This window comes from Branchiostoma lanceolatum, chromosome 14, assembly GCF_035083965.1.
Source record: "Branchiostoma lanceolatum isolate klBraLanc5 chromosome 14, klBraLanc5.hap2, whole genome shotgun sequence".
Classification (NCBI taxonomy): Eukaryota; Metazoa; Chordata; class Leptocardii; order Amphioxiformes; family Branchiostomatidae; genus Branchiostoma; species Branchiostoma lanceolatum.
In genome coordinates this window covers 2441733-2463586 of record NC_089735.1, presented here as the reverse complement: position 1 = coordinate 2463586, position 21854 = coordinate 2441733, and the positions used below count along the sequence as shown (strand labels likewise).

The 21854-nt window shown below is 43.0% G+C and overlaps 1 protein-coding gene across 3 annotated transcripts in view; it reads right to left on the bottom strand.

The window, feature by feature from the left end:
* Positions 1-21854, bottom strand: part of LOC136448188 (nucleolar protein dao-5-like) — a 33992-nt gene that overhangs the window by 10147 nt on the left and 1991 nt on the right. The window contains exon 1 of one of the 3 annotated variants that reach the window (XM_066447392.1): positions 15234-15337. The exons of 1 other annotated variant lie outside the window; for it this stretch is intronic. The gene's annotated coding sequence lies outside the window, so the exon portion shown is untranslated. Of the gene's footprint in view, positions 1-9376; positions 9568-15233; positions 15338-21854 lie in introns of those variants that run through there. One more of the 3 variants, XM_066447393.1, reaches the window with a different exon arrangement.

Genomic DNA, 21854 nt, shown 5'->3' with positions numbered 1-21854 from the left:
TCACTTATCACATGCCTCGCACAATGGGCATTTCAACACAAGATTGCGCAACAACTGCAGCGGGCTTATCTTTCAAAGAACAGCGGAAGGTGTTACATGGACTATCCCCGAATTAAGGGGAGGTGGAAATCCCCGGCACGAATTGGCATGTACACGTAGAGTGTTCCAAACAACTTCGTTAAGGGCGTAAGCATGGACTATTTGCTAATCAGGGAGTATGCTTTTGAATTGCCTTGAGAGGAAATTCCGTAAGACCGAATTGTCTCACTGATAACTGTGAATGCAGAAAATGTTCGCGGTGGTTTTCTGTTTGCGGTTTGCGCTGTGAACTCTTTACCGCGAACTTAAAACCACCGCGAAAAGCCGTGTGACTGTAGCGCTACTATTGTTTCAAACTCGAACACTCCATTTTCTCCCTACCGCAAAATTAAATCCCCGCGAACATTTCTGCATTTACAGTATACAGTCAGTACCATTGCAGCAGGCTCGAGATAATCAACACATTCTAGATAGGTTGTCGTTAAAGTAAGATGAATATTGAATGTTATCCTTCCCACACTTTCCGATGTTTAAGGGCTGTGCCCATTTCTGTTTCTATAGCCCTTGGGCCACACAGGTCACTATAGCAGGGGGTTAGACCACTGGTAGTGGAGTGTGTTCAACTTCCAGACTCCAGCCTTTCTCACAAGTGCTTAGTGCTAGAGAAATCATTGACCTTCAACATTGAAGGCTAACACGCTACCCCCTGGGCCATTGCACAGGTTGAGATGAAGATTAGATAATTGCAAAAATTCAAGTTTGTGTTCTTTGTTTCTTTGCAGTTTTGCCAGCAATCGCACAAAACGTAAGGACAACCTTGACCGTCGTGTTCAAAGGTAACCTCCAGCACAATTACGTGAAATCAGACCCGACAAATGCCTTGCCGCTACACGCTCAGCTGACACCACAGAAAGGACCGCGTTGCGCACGTCGTTGTGCAATGATGTTACTCTGTTTGTAGTTATCACGCGGCCATGTTTAGGTGAAATTACACAGGTGTTTCTCATGTTGTGGAACCGCCCAAAGACCCAGCACCGGAAAAATACCGCATTCCTCTCCGCTAATGTCTTTTTCCATAGCCCTTCTGGGAACAACGTCACTGACTTACATACCCTGAGCAAGGCCAAGTACAGTGGGATGAAATAATATTGAAGCACTTGAATTAACCCCAATGAGTTTGTAGCCAACGAGTAGAGCCTCCTTGGTGAACCGTAATGCCCCGACTGACAGCAACAGGTGGAACGAGAGATGTTCATGCTACTAACCTCCATTGACATTTATCCGCCAGGTTATCTGCCAAATGGCGGTAATACCGGCTATATAGATACAGATACAGATACATATCTGCCATTTTGAAAATCTGTGTGTTTGAGAGATCTCTAGTGCAGCATCTCCGTGTATGCCATAAAACGGTGCAAATCAGGGGAAGGGCACAGTCTTCCTTATGGCTTCTGGTAGACTGAATGATACACTACCGGCCATAGGAGTACAAATTGTAACATAGGTGGCAAACTGTACTCCTGTGGCCGGATGACTCCTCCAGCGTATTATTTAGTATATCTAGGCAGTTTCTTGTATTTCCAGCGACCTATGGAGCCTGGTAGAGACTATTTGTCCCCAGCCTAGGGGCGTACGCTGTTATACCAGTGGGTACAGGTGCTGGCTGCTGAGGTCAATGTTCGGTGTTGGAGGAAGGAAGGACGGAAGGATTAGCTCACAGGAAGTCTTTAGCTCAGATAAATCATGTTCCTCATTGTTGTTGTCAAACAGAGGGCATGGAACACTTTAAGCCTATTTCTTCTGCCATAGGCTGTTATCTGGGAGGGGAGGTTCTGCGCCTGGAATCTGACCGTTTGGGAAAGTCAGGATTTGTACAAGAGACGTTGAAGGGGAGTACCAGCCATACGAATAACTGACACATCGTTGCTGTGGTACAAAAATGAGGCCTAGATTTCCTTTACCGATGGTTGCTACCTCGCAGCGGAACTTTGAATTAGGGCGTTTGAAACAAAGCATGTAAACCATTATTCTGTTATTTCTATGATGATAACAAAGTTAACTTGTTTCCACCAACGACTGCTGCCCAGAGTAGAAGTAAAGACCATCAAGAATTCCCCACGTGCACACCGATGACTTCTACCTGGTAGGTAAGCCCAGAATCCGGCTGCGTCAGCAGACCCGGACTTCCGAAAATAATTTCATCAGGTTGGTAGAACATAGAATATTAGATATTCTTTTTACACAACCGGTAATTCTCACCTGCTGACGTTTCGGTGTCTGTCAGACACCTTCTTCAGAGCTTCTGACTGGAGTACTGCTTCTAACCGCTATACGTAGCCGATGAACCGAGACGAGGGGGGATACAAGCTCAGCCACGTTTGGGATTACGTTCTTGCCGCAAAAGTGCCGCCTACATCGGCTACTTATAGCGGTGAGAAGCAGTACTCCAGTCAGAAGCTCTGAAGAAGGTGTCTGACAGACACGAAACGTCAGCAGGTGAGAATTACCGGTTGTGTAAAAAAAAAAAAAAAAAAAAAAAAGTCCTGACTGTCAGCATGCCGCGGGGTAGAACAGGTGGAAATTCAATAGTCCCCGCCGCTAACCGAGGACAAAGTGGCTACCGGTGTGCGCTGTGAACGGTTCTATCGGCTCATTCACGTCGCCATTGTGGACGAACAGTGACCTCTACCCTCTCCATTGATGCGGTGAGAGGTGCACGACAAGCCAGAGAACCGTGCTTTATAATCGTTAATTGTAGCGTTCGTCTGGACAAACAAAGACTTCGAACCTTCCTCTATGAGTTCAGATCCCTACTGTATGACGGAGACTCGTGCACTGCACTGCAGCTGGAATGGTTTACAAGTCAAGCAAAAGGCAGTCAGTGATGGGCCATACAATACACATGTGCAGAGGGCATATACTGATTTGTAGAAACTAATCTGTAGAAAATTTGTAATCTCGAAGCAGATCCACGCCGGGCGCGAAAATCGTAGTATGGATCTGCTTGGAGATTAGAAAATTTGCAGCCAAGGACAGTTTCTCATTGTCATAGACGGGTAAACGTTATTTTATAGTTTGTCTATTGTGACGCTATTCTGTTTGGGTACCAAACGCAGGCTTACACACCAACATTCTGACACTATGGCGTCCGCTGTAATATGCAGACATATTCTGGCTTATCGTATGAGCCATTGTTTCGCTCAGGCTGTGGCCATCTAGTACAAAAAGACCGACGCAGAAGTCCAAACCCTGATTTACAACTGTTTATTTACAGTGCCGTTCTTCTGATTGAGTGGAAACCTCTGCTGAGCAGAGAGACCATGGCCAACACTGCAACCCGCAGATTAAATCCCGACCCATTGTGTGCAGGTGTTCTCACCAAGTCTTCATAGGCTGCGCTTACACAAAGTCCTTCAACCTGACACACTGTTATCTACCCTTTTCTATTTCACGGCCAGAAATGCAGACACTCCAGACCATGGTCCACACTGTAACCTATAGATGAAATCCTGATCATGCCATTGTCCGCAGGTGTTGCTCTGCAAAGTCTTTACAGACCGAGCTTACACTGGGTACTTGAACCTGACACACTGTTATCTACCCTTTCCTGTTTCACGGCCGGAACTGCAGACACTTAAGACTATGGTCTGCACTGTTACCTATAGATGAAATCATCATCCATTGTCCGCGCGCAGGTGTTGCTCTACAAAGTCTTTACAGACCGAGCTTACACTGGGTACTTGAACCTGACACACTGTTATCTACCCTTTTCCGTTTCACGGCCAGAAATGCAGACACTCCAGACCATGGTCCACACTTTAACCTATAGATGAAATCCTGGTCATGCCATTGTCCGCAGGTGTTGCTCTGCAAAATCGTTACAGACCGAGCTTACACAAAGTTCTTAAACCTGACACACTGTTATCTACCCTTTCCTGTTTCACGGCCGGAACTGCAGACACTTAAGACCATGGTCTACACTGTAACCTATAGATTAAATCCTTATCCATTGTCTGCAGCTGTTGCTCTTCGGAGTCTTCACAAACCGAGTTTACACAAAAGTTCTTAAACCTGACACACTGTTATCTACCCGTTCCTATTTCACTTGAACTATAAACTCTTCATAACCATGGTCCGCATTGTAATCTATAGACTAATTTATAATCCTTTGACTGCAGGGTGTAGCCAAGTCTTCATAGAGTGAGCTTACACAAAGTCCTTAAACCTGACCCACTGTTATCTACCACGTTCATATTTCACCGGAACTGCAAATACTTCTCGTAAGTGCTGCGCGATTCTCTCAGAGAATTCCCATGAACTCTTATCTTCATCAAAAGAGGTGCATCAGTCGACCGTGAAGGACGTCCATTCGTCATCGTTTCGCTTTTGCAAATTTGACACAATAGTACGAAGTACGACGTAAACGCACCAGTCTGAAGCTTAACACGACCTAAATATTTTTTATTGTATTTTCACATTAACATGAACAAAACAATATGCAAAGAACAGAAGAACATACTATAAAGAACATAATTACATAAATACCACGGATCCATGGAACACAAAAAGACATCAACATAATATATAAGCAGAAAGTACACTGAATACAGATCATATATATCGACCTAAATATTACCTGCCATGTCGCGATGTACAACTCAGCATCAGATCTTACAAACGCCAAACATAGCTTCTAAACCATCTAGTGATTATACTTAAAGAAGGACGGTAACGAATTGTCAGTCTGTATGTACTTAACTGTGGATAATTCTGACTTACTATTGGAGCTCACTTTAGATAAATAAGTTCCAAACATGGGGCAGAGAGTTCGTTGATTACAAACGTACTGAAACAACTAGGCATCGCATCCTACCTGGTATGTTTAAAGACACAAAAAGTGAAGCAGGTGATTTGCGAAGTGGTGCATCATGTTTAACATTTAGCGAAGCGAGGAAACGAGGCATAGAGAGAAAGTTCCTGAAACGCACGAAACTGACAAGGACTCACCTGTGCATCATACACTGAAAGATGCCAACCGCACACATGAGAAGGGCGAGATCAACAACCGGCACAGATCTGGGGACAACTATCACATGAAGGAGAAGAAGAGCTACCTTTTCAGTTTCTACATGTACCCTTAATGGGCGCAGAGTCATCCCGTTATGAACGTGTAAACCGTGAGTTCCTGGCAGGTATCAGGCGGAACCGGGCGGTTCGCGCGGCGTGACGATGTGAAGAAGGCGGGCGCGCCGGCAACAAAGGTCGGAGAGTGGCAGGTGTGACACCGTGCGTCGTCAAGCGGGGAAGGAATGTCTAAACATAGAGGGTTCTTCGCGCAAAGCTGGGGCGAGTCTGTTCAGGTTGTGTCCTGTAATCTGGTAGCCTGCAAACCAGACTGTTTTCAGGGCCTACACAGACCGGCTTCTCGGCTCGAGGGCCAACATCATCTAGCCTGGAAGCCAGACTGTTTCCAGAGCCTGCATAGGCCAGGTCCTCAGCCAGCTAGCCTGGAAGCCAGACTGTTTCCACGGCCTACACAATTTAGCTCCTCAGTCAGCTTGCCTGGAGGCCAGACTTTTTCCAGGGCCTACATAGGCCAACTCCGCGGTTCTAGGGCCAACATGCCCCGAAGGAAATTCAAACTCGGTCCCCCTGACGTAGTCGACCCTGAGTCAGGAAGCTGTGTGGAAATTTCCTGTGAACATATTGACCCTGGATCCGAGGAGCTGGCCTGTAGGCCCTGAGAACAGTCTGACCTCCGGGTTAGCTGACTGAGGAGCTAGATTGTGCAGGCTCTGGAAACAGTCTGGCTTCCAGGCTAGATGATGTTGGCCGAGGAGCCGGCCTGTAGGCCCTGAGAACAGTCTGGTTTGCAGGTTAGTAATCTCCGCTCAGAACTGTCGTGCTCTAGTTACGATCGGGATACGTCAGCCAGCAACACGGTAAAGATGGTAGAACAAACAACCGCTGCGTACGCAGATCCCCAGGCAACAGGGCGCCATCTCTCGTACAATAACAATCGCTTCAACCAGAACCGCATCCTGTGGAAAACCCCGAGTGTCCAAAAAGGAGGGCAGATTCTGAACAGAGAAGAGGTTGTGGATAACGACTGCATCTCGAGAAAAGGTTTCTGGCACATTGGCGAAGAGCAGCTTAATTCATTCTTTAGCATAAACCTAAAAGTCTAGTACTCTGTTAAAGGACAAATGTACTAAAGACACTAAGAGGGCAAGGACGACGGACTACGTCGGATGTAAATACATTCTTATTTTGCCATAACAAGAAAAACGTCTGGACAAAACGTAGCAATAGAAAGATTGATAATGAAAGATTTGGTACAGAATTTTAGGTAAAAATGTCACTGAAAACTGCAACTCGCCAGAAAAGACAGAAGACTCTAGGTTACCTGAATGGTTGCTAGGCGGTATGTTTTGTGAAGAGCAAAGTTGTGTTGTGGTAGCCTAGTACATTGTGGTGGTAGGCTCTTAAAGTGGAATTGTCACAAGTTGATGCGGAATTGTCCTTACTTTGATAAAGTGAATCCGGTCTTCGATGACAAGATCAAGGTCAGGATACGTGTAAATAAGTAACGTTTGTTTCCGTGAGGAGTATCAATAAACCATAGATTGTTCTATTTCGAAAACACCTAAATGAATTATCTGCAACATATTTAAGGCCAGACGTCCATATATTGCAGTAAAATGATATGCATGTATTTACTTATGTACACACTTAGAGCTATAATTATGTTTAGAATGTATCATATTTTCCATGTAAAATCCAATGATATACAGACTTGATGTGTGCCAAGGTTGATTAGAAATAATCAGACAGCAAGATTACCAAAACTGGGTGTACCCTTGTTGGTTTTAGCACCATATCACACGATGACCTCCTTCTTATGACAACATAACCTGTTTTCATTCCTCTTGCCCCATACATGTTTTATCTCCAGCCATGGGTTAGTATAAACCCTGTACCAACATTACAGTGATCCTTTCGGTCAACAAAGCTGGGCAAATTCCTTTTTCATCTGAACAAATATACAGGAATAGCTCTAGAAGATTCGCCATTTTTGAGAAAGGCCGTCAAGCTCATGATGACTGCAGAAGGTAGTTTTCTCCGAGACGGTGGATGTCCGTATGAGCTTTGTGCTATGCAGTTAACATTCCTATTCATTTTCTACTTGTTAGTTAGATGCATCAAATTAGAGGACACTACAATTGCAACCACCAAACGTTAAGTATTTACCTTAATGATGGCTCTGATATTCAACCCAGTCATTAAGTAAGCCCTGATGGGTTATAGGGTGACATAAAGTATTGATGACCTTCATTATGCTATGATAGAATGGTAATAGAACCAATGAGGCGATGAAAAGTACATTATTAGAATAGTTATACCACTTGTTACTGAACCAGCGACCGTTGGGCTGCCAACATTCTCAGTAGTAGCTCAAACGAATTTCAATGATTATGAAGTGTATTCCGTAGGTTGTTTTTAATACGTTTTCATCATAAATAATATTTAATCTATAAAGTCTTAGGTCATACACACTCAAATTTGGGCGCTCAAAGATTTCCATCTAGCGTTTAGGGACCAGCATAGAATTTATACGGCCTAAGACTTTATTGATTATATATAATCCACCATGTAAAAGTTTGATTTGAAAGACAACAAAAGACACATAGCTTACAAAATACACTCCTTTATGAATGAATTTCGTTTGTACTACTAAAGACATCTTTGGTCGCTCTAAGACCCCATCTAGTGGAAAGGCATAATGTTGAGATCAGCTCCACAATATGAAGCCTCACTTCAAAGCGCCGACACAGACCTGAAGATATGCAGGAGGACCTGCGATAAGTAAACATCCATTCTCACGCAAATAGAGCTGGAAGAGGGGAGAATCTAAACTTCTGTGGCCAGGCACCGTAAAACGACGAGCTCTCAGGTGATTAGACCAGGACTAGTCTATAAAGGAACATAAATGGTGGTAGGTAGGGCCAACGATTCCGATACTGCCTTACTTGTTGGTAGTACAAAGTGTTCAGTATGGATAAGAATCTAGTGTTTGCGTTCATCTATTAACAAACAGCTGACTGTATTCGTTCTCAGAACCACATTTGACTAATATGCAAGAAGATCATCTGGGAAAAGTAGAGATGGTTTCTGACTGGACACCAGTATCTGAACAAGGCCGGCTGTTAGAAACAAAAAATCTTCCCTCCCAATCTCTTGGAGAGTAGATGTTACATGAGTTGTTGTGCACAAGGCGTATGTCTACAGGAAAATAGGCAAAAGGAAATGTGTTCTTCTCAAAGCTGCACTTTCCGTAAAGAAACATTAGCTTTGCCATGCTGCATATCAGGAGCGTACATAAGACAGTATCTGTTTAATCTTGGACTACATTCTAACCAACCTTCTTGCTCAAACAAAGGGCCTGAGACCAAGGGGGGGGATGATAAAACCTCATTGCTGGAACCTTGTAGCCAAAAGAGATCAACATCATGCAAGTCGATATCATCAAAGGCTGCAATACAAGGGTCAGGAAATATACCCTGTACTTGTCCAAGTCCGGCCATTGTTGTCGGGCCACAAAAATTAATTTTACTCATGGAAGTGGCATCTTCGTCCTTGCTTAATTCAACTGCGCTTGAAAAATGTTCTGTGGGAACTTGGAGCGGTTTAAATTTCTTTTTGATAGGCCACAATAACAACCTGTGAAATTCGCAACCACAAAAATGAGACATACTCATTAAATCGGCATGTTTGTCCCACCTCAACCACCTGTGGTGAGATGCTTCCTGTACGGACTGCATATTTTTTATGCGTTCACAGTCAATAACTATTGGTGACATTTGTGACCGCTAAAACGATGCTTACTCACTGTGCCGGTATTTTCATTCCTACCCGGTGAACTGTGTTTGAATACTTACTGTGATAATGGGGGGGGGGGGGGGATGTCTCAGTTGACAAATCATTTAACTTTGATATCGTCCTATGCTGCAATTGAAGAGTATTTTTGCACAAAAGAAAAACGTCCAACACTTGTACCAGTCCAGGCATTATTGTGAGGCAACATTCGTGACCACAAAAAGTATGTTAACTCACTGCACTGGAATTTTCATCCCTACCCGTTCAACTGTGTTTGAATACTTACTGTAATAATACGGAGATTGTTCAGGTTTTTATCTTGCGAGTCATATCACATTGATATCGTCATATGCTGCGATTAAAAAGTATTTTTGCACAAAAGAAAAATGCCCAAAACCTGTGGCGTTCCAGGCATTATTCTCAAGCAAAATTCGTGGCCACAAAAACGATGTGAACTCACCTCACTGGTATTTTCATCCCTAACTGTGTGTGAATACTTGCTGTGATAATACTGAGATTGTTCAGGTTTTATCTTACGGATCACGGCAACAATAAGCCCGACAAAATGCCTCCAATCCGTCTTTCTTCTGACCCGGTCTGACTCATCGTTTCTGCCGGTAAATGCCGTGGGAAAGCGCTGGTCTTGTCCAGGTGACTTCTTCATTTTGGGCTTGGCCGACTGCAAGGACCGGAAATACTGGTACGTACGTCAGAACACATTCATTCACCGCCTTATCATGGGATGGTGAGAACAACAACCAGAAGAAACGACCTGGTAGTAATATAGTCGCTAAAGAGACTCATTGAGTTCATGGCAAAATAGGAAAAAATGACCTTTTCCAGCGTTTCTACATCTCTCTATGGTGATGTACGTCTTTTATTTTCCACCTTCCTATTCACAACAAAATGACCAAAGTGGCCAAGAGCAAATTTGATATAAAAATTGACAGACATCGTTTATGATAGAAAGGGGGGGGGGGGTAGGACAAATCATTACGTGTGGACACACCGAAAGGCTGCAAAAGACCGACATAACAAGCCCGATCATCAATAACATCTGCTTGGAGACAACCAACGTTCTGCAGTTGCTTGAACAGGGCCATTGCTGGCCTTATCGAGAGCAGGACGCGAAGCAATCAATCAATCAATCAATCAACCAACTTACCAATCAATCAATCAACTAACCAACTTATCAATCAATGAATCAATCAATGAATGAATCAACAAATCGATCAATCAACCAACGTATCAATCAATCAATCAATCAAACGGTTAATTGTTCAAAGCAAGAGACTTGCAGCCACGGGCTGAATTATGCCTGGTTGTACAGACAGAGCACCAGTGCATTCAAACAGTTTTAAAGTGTTCGTTACCAAACTATACCAAACCGATAGACCTTGACCGTGAAGGGTCGTCCTGATTCATGGCTTAGTTTGACACCCTGATCCCTGAGCCCCGATGTTAGCTTTACTCTCCAAAACAACAACGGGCCAACGTAAGCCACGCAGTGACGTCATCTCACTCATCACATGGATAGGTCGGCTTATACTTCAAGGCCATTCACCCCGATATGTTATGAAAGGATTTAGGATAGTGACAGGGACTCGTGTTAACAAGAAAGGCAGGAATGTCTGATTGAAAGAGTTGAATCCCTCTCTTGTCGTGCTGGGGATGTTTTCTATTGTCAACAAACACGTATTCTCAAGGCCAATACAATGTCTTTGGCATTCTCAAACTGACATGCAACACAGAATGATTGGTCGACGCTAGGGACGCCTGGCCTGTTAAATAGAAAGACAAGATCCTTGCCATGAATCCGCCGTTGTCGTGCAAGGGATGTTAACACATGTTGGTTTGGTTTGGTTTGGTTTATTTGCACATATTAAAATAAATTTTACGTAATAGAACAAACAAAAAACATGTGCTGGGGGAAGAAAAAAGCCATAGTGGCTTATACAAGGTCTTCCCCCATCTAAATTAACAAAAATAACATAAATCTAACAATTCATAATATAATCATAGTAGTAAATAATAACAATAACATATCAGACAAAAATAATACTAACAAAATACTAACAGAATAGTAATTGGTTGTATATAAAAAAATTATATGTCAAATCATAGCATAATTCGATGTTAACACATGCATCAACAGTGTTCTCTGCGTATTGTCAAAACGACAACACAGGATGCAGAATCCATCCCCAAAGGATTTCACCTAGTGCTAAGAACCCTTGGTAACAACATAGGCAACTTCTTTTATCGTGCAAGGGTTGTTTGTTATCAGCAATAGTGTTCTCTACGCATTGTCAAATCGACAACGTGCAGTGCAGAATGCAGAAATTCACTCCTCAAACAAATAATCTAGGATAGCTATTACTATAGTGCTTGTTATCAAGTGCAACGAAGGCAAGAATTCCTGTATAAAAGCATCCAATCCCCCTTTTGTCGTGCAAGATAAGCGTCCTGTCATCACAGATACACGCAATGATAAGGGAATGTCCCAACTGACTCAGTGAAAGGGCGGATTTGTTACGTTGATACTTTGCTTCACAACTCGGATAGATATTCGGCATACCGTCACTTTAGGTCGTTTGATATGTGATAGTGATTTCGCGCCACCGTTTCTGGCGACGTTGTAGCCGAGCTGTGCTCTAAAAGACAGATCGATAAAACAACTAGAGATAAAACTACGGAACAGAACTAGAAGTATTGCTTACAACATTTTGTAGCGCGCAGATTCAGAATCTAGATTAAGACAGGATTCTCAGTAGATCTAGATTTAGACAGGATTCTCAGTGAGATCTAGATCTAGACAGGATCCTTAGTAGATCTAGATCTAGACAGGATTCTCATTAGATCTAGATTTAGACAGGATCCTCAGTAGATCTAGATTAAGACAGGATCCTCAGTAGATCAAAATTTTGATAGGATTCCCAGTGAATCTAGATCTGGACAAGATCCTCAGTAGATCTAGATTTAGACAGGATTCTGATTAGATCTAGATCTAAACAGGATCCTCAGTAGATCTAGATTAAGACAGGACCCTCAGTAGATCTAGATTAAGACAGTAGATTTAGATTAAGACACAATCCTCAGTAGAAGTAGAGCTCAAGTTTGATCGATGCTCAGCACGCATACTGCACGCCAGTGCAGGAAGGGCGATTCCATTGAGTGTTAACATTTAACACGACACTAAAACTTAGGTATTGTTATGGACAGTTTTCCCCAGTGAACTGTAAGTAAGACACCTCTGACGTCATCCACTGTATAAATCATGGCCGTGGCTGACATTATCCGAGGTTGGCGTCATTTACCCAATCAAGTAGAAAATTAACAATTGTAACAGAAGTCGGGAGAGACATCTCTCTTAATTAAATCTACAGACGTGACAATCTGTATGAAACAAGTTATCCCGATGGGTACAACGTTAAACTCTTCAAGTCAAATGTGAACAAACATCTGTCATCACATGCACAGTACAATATAGGGTAACCCAAAACATTTGAGTTGTGGAAGGAGAGGGTTGGGCTCCGCCTTTTAATACTGTGCCCTAGACAACGTGGATAACAACCCACTGTCCCTACGTCCTCAAAAAGGCTATAGTACTTTACCTCTTTCCTACCTACTCACATACAAGTGGGCCGAGAAATCTAACAGTTCTAACTCACAGTCTGACCCTGCACTAGTTTAGCCCTAGTGATCACAAATATCAACTAGATCAAGACGCTAATGTCATGACCCTCCACTAACTGTATGGATTAAGAGAAAACCATTTTCCTATCTCTGTATCTTTATCTGTATCTGTATCTATATAGCCGATATAACCGCCATTCGGCGTAACACTCCAGCTTCGCAGGCACGCGGTGCGACACTACTATCACTACAAGCCGACCAATAAATCTAACAGTTCTAACTCATAGCCCGACTCTGTCAGTGTCTGTACTTGCCTGACGACCGTGTTTACATTGGCGGGTGAGGTCCCACGTTCACCCACATTATTTAACGTTTCATCCTGGTGGCGGCGTCTCGCCCTTCCGGCTGCCTATCCATTTGTCGCCATGGTTCTCCTGAAGTAAAGATCATTAATGCTCACCCGCTCACCTCTGTTTAACCGGGTTTTGTGCCTGTGTACAGCCAAGGAGGTTATAGTGGTACAACTCTAAGGGTTTGAAATGATAAAGGACCTGGTAAAATCAGCACCAGTTCTCAGTTCTCCCGTATGATGACAACATCTAAATGTTGTGACACGAGCTGGGGCGACGTCACATTCGTTGCATGTTGTTGTTTTTTTTGCCGTGGGGCTTGCGTGAGATTCGGTTAACAATATCTGTTAGATTATCTGAGTATGGTATGGATTAATAAATACACGACTCACAGACAGTAATCGGATTGGTTCGGCTCTGAGTTCATTTATCGCTAGGACAAGAGCTCAAGATGCCATAGCCAAAGCGGTAGCGGGTCTTGGGGAGCGGACGAAAGCTAAAAAGGCTGGCACCCAAGGCGCTATCCGTCACAATGCCACAAACCTGCCACATGATGAACGTGACATTGTGCTTTGATAGTGAGAAAATCACACAGAACGGCTGCTGAAAGAGGCTGTAAATCTCGTGAGTCTTATACTCTTACAGTTCGACACATTCCACTCATTGTACCCTCCGCGGCAGGAGGTACCGCCAGATTCAATTTATCAGAAAGACGTTTATTATTTACAAAAGAGCGGTAAAACTCAGTATACAAATATTAAGACCAAGATTATGCGCAAATCATGTTACTCCCATAGTCGGTAATGTACGAATAGATACACTAATCATGTAATTTATGAAATCTCTAGAACTTGTTTAGTTGATATTATGTATGTATTTATGTCTAAATATGTCTCAACAAGAGAGAACTGTTAACGTTAGATGTATAGCTTTACAATAGTATATACTAGTGTCCTAGTGCATATTAGCATGTGTTGTTTTAGTGTTTTGCATCCACCACACCACATATGAGCATTTAGCCCCTTGTATCAAAGCAACAGCACAGCAAAATCAGACACGTTGTTAATGATAGCACATACTGTAATGATGTTGTTTAAGTGCTATCTATGTGCTATTAAGCAGCCACTATGGTGTCGCATGGCGCGATTTCAGCAGAAATTATCAGTGACCCCTTTGACCCCGAGTTCACTTAGTTGTATACCTATAATAAACAATTTAAAAGTACGCACTTCTATCATTGTAGACATAGTAACGAAGAGTGCGGGATACTCAGGCCCTGATGACGCAAACTAAGGGTCGGATAAGATAGATAAGGAGCGCACTTCTAGCTGTGTACACATTTGTTCTACCTCCCGTGTGGTTATTAAAGGCGAAAGCAATTAACACATTTTTACTGGACGTGGTCCAAAATACACATTTTCGCAAAGAGCACAGCTACATTCATTCATTCTGGTGGCATTTATTGCCCTTGGAGGTAGACCCCGTAGGCCGGCTCCCTCCCAATGCTCATCGGGCCCTTTTTGCGATCCAGCCCGCCGACAACATCCAACTTATCCCCTACGACTTCCTGGGCGCGACACCCCAACTGGGTTTTGCCCAATACTAGATAAAGATATAGATATAGATATAGATACGACTTGAACAAGTAGACCACGGCTTTACGGATGTTGGGGATGTCCCTGTAGCTCCACTTGTAACATCCTGACCTTCATTCCGACATGGGGGTCCCGTGTTTGAAGAGGTGCCTCGAGCACGTTAAAGGGGAAGGGCTAGCAACCCCTCCCTGTAAATATATACCCTGCTACAGAAACAGCAAGGAAACTCGATGTCCTGTGTGCCACTAGATATGATAAGGGCCTGAAGGAAGGAGCGAACGTACTGGGTGGTTAAGCGGATGGTTATAGGTGCTGGGAGAAAGACAAACATCATGGCTGGGCCCCAAGCGAAAGATGTTGACCCTTTCTTAAATATTTTTCGGTAAGGATGATACAGGCCTTTTGAATTCATCTTAATAGACATCACAATATTCTTCACCCCACATCTACCTATAGAGATCAGTAAGACATTGGCAAGTTTCGCGACCATTTATATCATATCAAACGACGGGTATTGAATTATTGATATGTGGTTGCCTGGTAAAATCGAAATGAGCAGGTATTTCGTGTGACCTCTTTCTCATAAGTGTGACCCAAATATACTCTAATGTTGTTTAAGTGGGTTGCGAAAGGGCCACCTAAAAAAATCGAAATTCTCCAGCAAAATAACACTGCTTTTACGCCATCTATGTTCACTCGGAAACCGAGAAATCTAAACTCCTACAGTGTCCCATACCTTAGACATGCAGGCTTGGCGATCATGATGACGACAAAAAGACGTCAGTCTCCGTTACTGGCGCGGGAACAAACCTGACGACCATTCAAGGCTCTCGCTCTTCGGGAAACATAAAATGACCCTCTTAACAGGCTGACGTCATCGCACGGGGGACGCCGTGTATGTTCGGAGTTCGGACGTGCCTGGCGTACTTCTCTAGCGCCGCCGTCGCCATGGCAACGTGATTTCTCTGTGCGTGCTTCGAACGTTAATCTTACTTTCATGACCGAAGCAAGATTGGTGGAGACAGAAGAGGTGATTTGTGAGGTGCTTATGGGCCAACGCCTGTACACTTCGTGCAGCGGAACCATTTATATTGTATACTTGTAGCGACAAGCCCGCATTGCAATGTGACGCCAGAAAGACATGTATTAATTTTACGTCAATCTTGAGAAATTCTAAATGTCTTAAACAACTCAGGGCTGGAGTTTGGATCCAACACTTCCCTGAAATCCAAGACACGAGATCTCAAACTAATGTTGAGATGACGTCGCACAATAACCCGACGTTACTGGAGGGGGGGGGGTGAAACAATTGCTGCATTGCTCTTATTGTACTTGCAGTGACGTCCACGCATCTACAACATTACCCTGATGGACGTGCTCAAGTCGCATTGTCACAGTTCTAGGTACATTTTGGGGGCAGAAAAGAGAAGAAACAGTTCCAGATGGTGCTGGAACTTAAGAGAACTGGCGAGAACTGCCTGAAGCACATGGTGACCTCACCACTTTATGGCCTGGTAGATAATGGCTGAAGATTTACTACGGTTTGTGACAATTACATCATCCGCGATGGGTCTGGAATGTGTAAAACAGAGTTTAATGAGATAATTGCCCTCCGTACGCGATCAGCCATTTCAACGGGCACATGCGTCCTCGTACGGTCCTACGATTGTTTGTTTGTTGTTTGTTGCTGTCGTACAATTTTTACGGAGACTATGGCAGAACCGACCCCCGGCAGAACGACACATGTACGACTATCACAAGATTCTACACGACACATGTACGACTATCACAAGATTCTGCACGACACACGTACGAATATCACAAGATTCTACACGACACATGTACGAATATCACACGATTCTGCACGACACATGTACGAATATCACAAGAATCTGCACGACACACGTACGACTATCACAAGATTCTACACGACACACGTACGACTATCACAAGATTCTGAACGACACATGTTCGAATATCACAAGAATCTGCATGACACACGTACGACTATCACAAGATTCTGCACGACACATGTACGAATATCACAAGATTCTACACGACACATGTACGAATATCACAAGATTCTGCACGACACACGTACGACTATCACAAGATTCTACACGACACACGTACGACTATCACAAGATTCTCCACGACACATGTACGACAATCACAAGAGTCTACACGACACACGTACGACTATCACAAGATTCTACACGACACACGTACGACTATCACAAGATTCTCCACGACACATGTACGACAATCACAAGAGTCTACACGACACACGTACGACTATCACAAGATTCTACACGACACACGTACGAATATCACAAGATTCTGCACGACACACGTACGACTATCACAAGATTTTACGCGACACATGTACGAATATCACAAGATTATGCACGACACACGTACGAATATGACTAGATTCTACACGACACATGTACAAATATCACAAGATTCGGCACGACACATGTACGACTATCACAAGATTCTCCACGACACATGTACGACAATCACAAGAGTCTACACGACACACGTACGACTATCACAAGATTCTGCACGACACATGTACGAATATCACAAGATTCTACACGACACGTGTATGATTATCACAAGATTCTACACGACACGTGTACGAATATCACAAGACTATGCACGACACATGTACGACTATCACAAGAACGCCCGCAAATCATGTCGTTAGCAATCCCGTTACGTGTTAAGTATATAATCTGTCTGTTGTTAACAAACTTGTTGAACAGACCATGATTTATCTTAAGCCTTCAGCTGAAGATGCTCCAAGCAGATGCAAGGACCCGGCAGTGTGCACCGCTAGGGAGAGGCGGGAAATACTAGAAAAGAGTAACTATGTTAAAATGTTGCAAAATCAGGTGTAAAACACAGAGAACGAGCTTACATCTGCTTGGAGACTAGCTGTTTTAAACCTCATTCGATCCTATGTACAAAAGAAACGGAACATGTTTGGTGAGTCAACACCAGTTCTTTGTGTGGCCCGGGAGTCGACCCATTTGGCTACTGAGAAACATTCAAAACTGGCGACTCAACCAACAGAAAGAGCCGCAGAATACCGGAGACTCAAGTCTAAGAAATAGTTGTCTATACAGTTAATTCTTGCTCCACCTTCGAACTAAGATGCTACCTTTCTTTTGTATCCCACTGGAAAGACTATACTGTCTTAAAAATCGGTCTTAAGGGCAATTAAGGCTGCCAACAAAGGAGTGAGAAAACGGACAAAGGGAAAGGGCGGACTCTTCCTTTGTCTGCGTTCTGTGTGTTCACAGGATCACTAGGACTTAGCGCGGGTCGCGTCAGTCTACTGATGTACACAGGTTTGTCGTCCAGTGGAAGAGAAGACTTCAGCTTGCCCTCCCCCTCTTTTGTTTTCTGTTAACAACACGTCTTAAAGTTTCTACGCCTCGCTTACGTTTTCGCAAGACTCTTATCCAGTGACAAGGAGATTTAAAATGTCTTTAAATTCTGTTTTCTCTTTTTTTCTCGTTAGCAACTTTTTGACTTTCCCTCCCTTCCCACACATCTGCTTGGGGACAAGCTCGCATGGCGGGTTCTTAAAGTCAACATGTTAATGTGGTCCTCCCGGGGAACACGGATAAACACACGGGTGAGGAATGTAACATACTAGTACATGGCGGCGACATCAAAGAGTGAAGGTAAACAACGCACTTATACCGTGTGCGGAAAGGTAAAGATGTGCAACATCGCGTCGTTCGCTCAGACCCTTGTAGTGCTCAGTGGCACATAGAGCCGTAAGTCTCATTGCTGCATGTTTCAGTAGCAGGGTATATTTTACAGGGGTTGTTTTCCCTTTAAGTTTAACCAAGGAGGTTATATAGACCTCCTTGTACTTAATCTACAAATAAACACTGTCTTGTCGGTTCTACGAAGATGGTGCGCCACAAGACACCAATACTACATACCATCTTTGCAACATGACTTCAATCTGTACCTACAAATAGAAGATTAAGAGGGGTTTACGAATTTTGAATAGTTTCATCTGGTCGGTAAATCAACGGCTTACAAACTAATTTATTTTTACGCAATCACAGTTTTTCACCTACCAACATTTCTTATATTAGAAACTAAGTTATTTTCACGCAACCATAGTTTTTCACCTGCCAGCGTTTCTTAAAACATTCTGCTACGTCTTCAGGGCACTACTGATGGGTTCTAGCTACATTGGGAAGTAAAACCAGTCAGTACTAGCGATGAAGGTGGTAACAAGGATAGAAAGACTACCGAAACATTGGCAGAAAAAAAATGGTTGTGAGAAGAAGTTTGTTAACCAAAGGATGTTCGTGTTTGACGTGTGGAATCATCCTCCTTAATGCTTCTTTTATCACAAAGATAAGGCCGTGAGTCACTACAATACAGCGTGGCATTTCGTCTTATCGCGGAGGGAGTGGTGCACAAATACAGCAGACCAACAGATTTGTTAATGGGAGCCGCAATAGGACCGTTCTGGTAAGGAATCAACACTTCAGGTGAGAAGAGAACAGCTGAGATATTATGATTTGAAGTGAAGACCCCGCCCTTATTATCTCCATGAAAAAAAAAAAAACTTTTTCATGGGGATATTGTTTGCATGGCGTTTGTGTGTGTGTTATCCTGTGTGTATGTTTGTGTCACCGGACGCTTAAAATCAGCATAACTGAAGAACGTGTGGATGGATTGTAATGATATTTGGTATGTGGGTAGGTGCTGGTAGGAGAAAGGTCAATTTAATCTTAATTCTCTTTAACAGATAAAAACATCGACAAAGGCAGCAAATGACTATATACTCTGTATCTATGATTATATATCATACATTCTGTATATTACTGTTCGAAATTTTGTGTTTGCCTGTAGTGTCTTTTAGTCCGGAGTATCAAACTAGTTGAACACATAATGTACACATCGTCTTCTGGCCGCAGATAAACACTTAAGTATACATTAGAATACATTTAAAAGGTTGCTAGAAATGGAAAGGCTAGCCTAGATTTGGTTCTGGAGAATATTTCCAGTTTTTTGTGCTACAGTTCTACAATAGGGGCCTCCTCTAAAACTAAACGAACAACAGTGTCAGAAGTATAATGATGGATGCCCACTCTCCTATACCGTACACACGTGTAATGGCTCGGAAGGAACAAGCGCCAATCGCTGTTCCATTGTGCCCTGAATGAGTGACCTATGGCTTCGGGCGGGAGGTATAACACTCTGTTTATCACTTCAATCGAGGAGTGCAAACAACATTCTTGAACCGACTATCGACTGGGTATCGTCGTCGGGGAGATCTCTTAAGCCTTCACGAGTGGAAATTGATTAGTTGTAGTCAAGGTTCAGTCTTGTGATACGTGTTCAAAAGTAAAGAGCATACGTCGTCAAAAGTAAAAGGCAGCTTGTACACTTTCGGAAACAAAGCGGTGAAGATCTCTTACCTAATTCTTTATCTTTTCCAGTAAACATTGTTTATTCTTGTAGTCAAGCCTCAGTCTTGTGATACTTCTTAAAAAGTAAAGAGCAAAAGGCAGCTTGTACGCTTTCAGAAACAGGGCGGTGAAAATCTCTTACCTAATTCTTTATCTTTTCCAGTAAACATTGTTTATGTTTGTAGTCAAGCCTCAGTCTTGTGATACTTCTTCAAAAGTAAAGAGCAAAAGGCAGCTTGTACGCTTTCAGAAACAGGGCGGTGAAGATCTCTTACCTAATTCTTTATCTTTTCCAGTAAACATTGTTTATGTTTGTAGTCAAGCCTCAGTCTTGTGATACTTATTCAAAAGTAAAAAGCAAATTGTGCGATCTCAGAAACATAGCGGTAAAGATCTCCTCCCTCCCTTTTTATCCTTTTGTAGTAGACTTTGATTAGTTAAGTCAAGCCTCAGTCTTGTGATACTTGGTAGAAAGGGTATTTGTCGATCACTGGAAGCTTGTGACTTTCAGAAATGGCAGTGAAAATCTCCCATGTACCTCGAATCGGTTCCTACTTACAAAAGCCTTCTGGCAGTGGAAAAACACCATTTATATGACATATGTGAATATGATTTATCTTTACAAACTTGGGCAACAATAGGACTACAAAATGAACAAAACTTTTGTTTTTGCTGAACAATGTAAAGTTTTCTGTGGCCAGTGTACATCACAACAAATTTATTAGATGTGAGCAACTGTTTTGATATGTGATCTATTGTTGACGCTATTTGAACAATGACAAATCAGAGCGGCTTTGTTGTCATTGTGTCTTACCTAGTTTAACTTAAATCTTAAGGGTCAGGCCAAGGCTTTGGGGATTATGACTTATGTATACCTAAAAGTGTGCTATAACATCCTCCTTGGTCGGGCCGAGTTTCTCTTGTCTTGTCAAATTTATAGAGTTCTGGTGCAGCTTGTGTCTCATATTCTTCTCGGCCTTCATAAGCCAAGAACGCTCTCGTACTTCATTCTGAGTGACGTAAGGTTGGAATAATGTTTACCATGTTCGCTTGTTTTTTTTACTGAAAGCATTGACAAGTTCAATGTGATTAGAGCACACCGTGTAGGTTTGGGCAACTCTTTCTTTCCACGTAAATACGATAACACTGTTTAACTGCCAGCATTGACTGCAGACCCCCAGTTATTTACAAACATTCAGTGGGAACATTCCCAGTCAGTTGTAGTACTGCGATCCTAAACACCAGCTGTGTGGAGTTTACTATCACCGCCGGCTGTCAAAATGTTATTCTACGGGTCCAAATATATGGGGTAGTAAACGTTACGAGTTTGCATTCCAAATATGTCAAACACAACAGCGCGTTTTTATTTCTGGTAATTATTGTGTGTGTGTGTGTGTGTGTGTGTGTGTGTGTGTGTGTGTGTGTGTGTGTGTGTGTGTGTGTGTGTGTGTGTTTATGTGTGTGTGTGTGTGTGTGTCTGTGTGTGTCTGTATGTGTTTGTGTGTGTGTGTCTGTATGTGTGTGTGTGAGTGTGCCAGTGTCTGTCTACCAGTTATCTGTATGCTTGTTCTAATCCAACAGTGCATGAATGTACAATAAAGGATATCATTATCATTCAATAGCCATCTCTAGTGTCATCAAAAGCACTGTCATGAACATCAGAATGACCATATGCATGGGTTATAACGTTACAAGTCACACTTGACACAGGTGCACGTTTCTTCGACATTGCTCACGCATTCCACTCGAAGCATCACAATAGGAATGGCTGACCAGCCTGACCTTGATCGACCCACAGCAGGAATGTGCCCACTTCCTCCTTACAATTGGTACTTCCGTGCCCCCCCCCCCTCCCTCAAGCCGCACGCGAACTTGATTATAAGGTAACTTGTTTACACACATCT